The sequence below is a fragment of the Lynx rufus genome, unplaced genomic scaffold (assembly GCF_022079265.1).
Source record: "Lynx rufus isolate CCGP_SWC_20201006 ecotype Redwood Valley unplaced genomic scaffold, mLynRuf1.p SCAF_3, whole genome shotgun sequence".
Taxonomy (NCBI): Eukaryota; Metazoa; Chordata; class Mammalia; order Carnivora; family Felidae; genus Lynx; species Lynx rufus.
The window spans coordinates 79,072,791-79,075,081 of NW_025814845.1; the positions used below are offsets into that span (position 1 = coordinate 79,072,791).

General features: G+C 38.5%; 1 pseudogene; it reads left to right on the forward strand.

The window, feature by feature from the left end:
* The first annotated feature begins 760 nt into the window (after positions 1-760).
* LOC124521109 (cytochrome c oxidase assembly factor 8-like) lies at positions 761-1,563 on the forward strand (annotated as a pseudogene).
* The last annotated feature ends 728 nt before the right edge of the window (positions 1,564-2,291 follow it).

Below are 2,291 nucleotides of genomic sequence, written 5' to 3' on the forward strand. Positions count from 1 at the left end.
AAGTATTTCAGATATCGTTCAGAGCCATCAATCAAAGGACACCCTCACATGTGCTCGGGAGAGCTCAAATAAGCAAGAGTTTTCTGCATTGATCTTTTTGACTAAACCCATAAAGTCAACTCATAATCCAGTATAAAGGAGTATTATATTTAAAAACAATTTGTAGAATGAGAATTAACAATCATAGAGTGCATAATCTATGAGTTAGCACTATATATCTTTAGAAGAATCATGTATGGTTTTATTTACAAAAGAGAAAACTAAAGTTCAAAAAGATTGAGTGACTTATAAGTTACAGGGCTAAGATAAAAGCCCAGTTCTGAATCTAGAATCCTTTTCACAGTGCTACAGTGCTTATGTATTACTCTTATACTAGCAGGTATTTGTTTGAGAACAACCAAGAAAAGGAAATGACTGAGGTCAAAATAATTTATAAAGTGAATTTAAAATGCTTTTTGTACAACTTTTAAATTTGAGTTTTGGTTGTAAGAACTTTCAGTTCACGAAAAGAAATTGTTCCATACATCAGTGCAATAGTACTAATAGCTATTAAATACTAATAGTTATGTCTAGTTATTATTGCTGTAGAACACCCAGTAGCTTCTCTACAGTAAAGGCATTTAACAGGGATGGAATTCATCAAACTCAGAGTAACTACACAGATATAAAAACTAAAGAATGCAAAAATTAAAATAAGACGTGCTACAGTAATGGGATTGTGTATGATTTCACTTTCTTTTAACAAATAAAAATCACTGCCATGGGCCACAGGCAGCCAATCAGGCAAGTCAGGGTGGCCTTGTGGCCCTGGAAGGGGGGCCCTTCTCCCTCAGCTCTGGGAGCCTTCCCTGGCCCCAGCTGTCAGCTCCCCACCCCTCCCACCCCCCCCCCCCGCGCCCCCCACCCCCCACCGAGCCCAAGGTGGAGTGCAGGGATGGGGCACCAAGCTGGGTCTCAGGATTCTGACCTTCAAGAAAATCCTTCCATGATTGGACAGGACCCCTGGGGTAAACATTGCAAACCTTCAACCTGTTCACTATTACGTCTTCAAAAATGAATCACCGTTGGAACAAAAGCTAAGAGAATTAAGACAAGAAAGACAAGAACGGAACCAAGAGTTCTGGGAAAACCAGAATTTGACATTTCGTAAGGAAACAGAAGAATTTATTTGCTCAAGACTGAAAGTTAAAAGCCTGGAACTGAGAGCCAGATCAGGTCAAAATGCAACATTTGACCAGAAAAAATGGCTGACTTTTACAAGGAATTTTTAAGTAAAAATTTTCAGAAGCACATGTATTATAACAGTGGAGCAGCCGTCACTGTGTGCCTCTGCCAGATACAGGAGGAGGTGCTGAGTTGTACAGCACCTGTGAGGTATTCTTACCAAAAAAATGGAGTGAAATCTAGTGAGACCTCCAAACTCAATACCAGTTCACAGGAAAAAGAGACTGGTAGGAGTATAATTTTGCTATCACCTTCTTCATGGGAAAAGTGGCCCTGGAGAGGGTTTGGAACGAGCTTACACCAAACAAAAGAAGACCAGCACTTAGAAGCCTACCCTGAACCACCCACCGGTGTCCAAGTTTCCAGGAGAAGCAGCTATTTTGGGAGTTCATTTTACAAGGGCTCTAAAAACCTGTTAGGGAACTGAGTCCTACACCTTTTTTATGGGGGCCCCTTGGCTTATGTCAGCACAGGGTGGACTGGAAGAGGAGTCCTGGTAAGCAGGGGGCCATGTGACTCTGTCCCCACTGTGGATTCCAAGCTGGTCCTGGGTCACAGACATGATATCAAATAAAACCCAAGCACTGTGTAAAAATAAATAAGTAAATAAATAAAAGTAATTTGTCGCTATTATCATCGTTATTTTTAATAAATAAACATCAGGGAGAAAAATACTTCTATGGAATTTGCTTGTGAATTGCTCTTCTAGCCTCATTAAAAAAATTATTTTCCTAAGCCTCGGAACTAATTGAATTCTGAATAAACTTACTCCATTACTTAGAATTAATTTTCTGGACTCTTTTTACAATGCAAATCTTTTGGTCTATGCTGAATCAGTAAATTCTGTTTCCCAGGCAACTTTGTGTAAATCAAAGCTGAAGGTCAGACCAAAATTAATGCATTACATTAAAGTAAAATAGGATTGCTTTGCATTTCAATTGACGCTATTTGGTTTTGTGTGTTTAAATGTCCCTACTACCACTGTTTAATTTTAGGTAGCTTGAATCTCTTGTACATTTTATGTATAAAACATTTTATGAAAGAAAAATTACATTTTAAAAATTAAA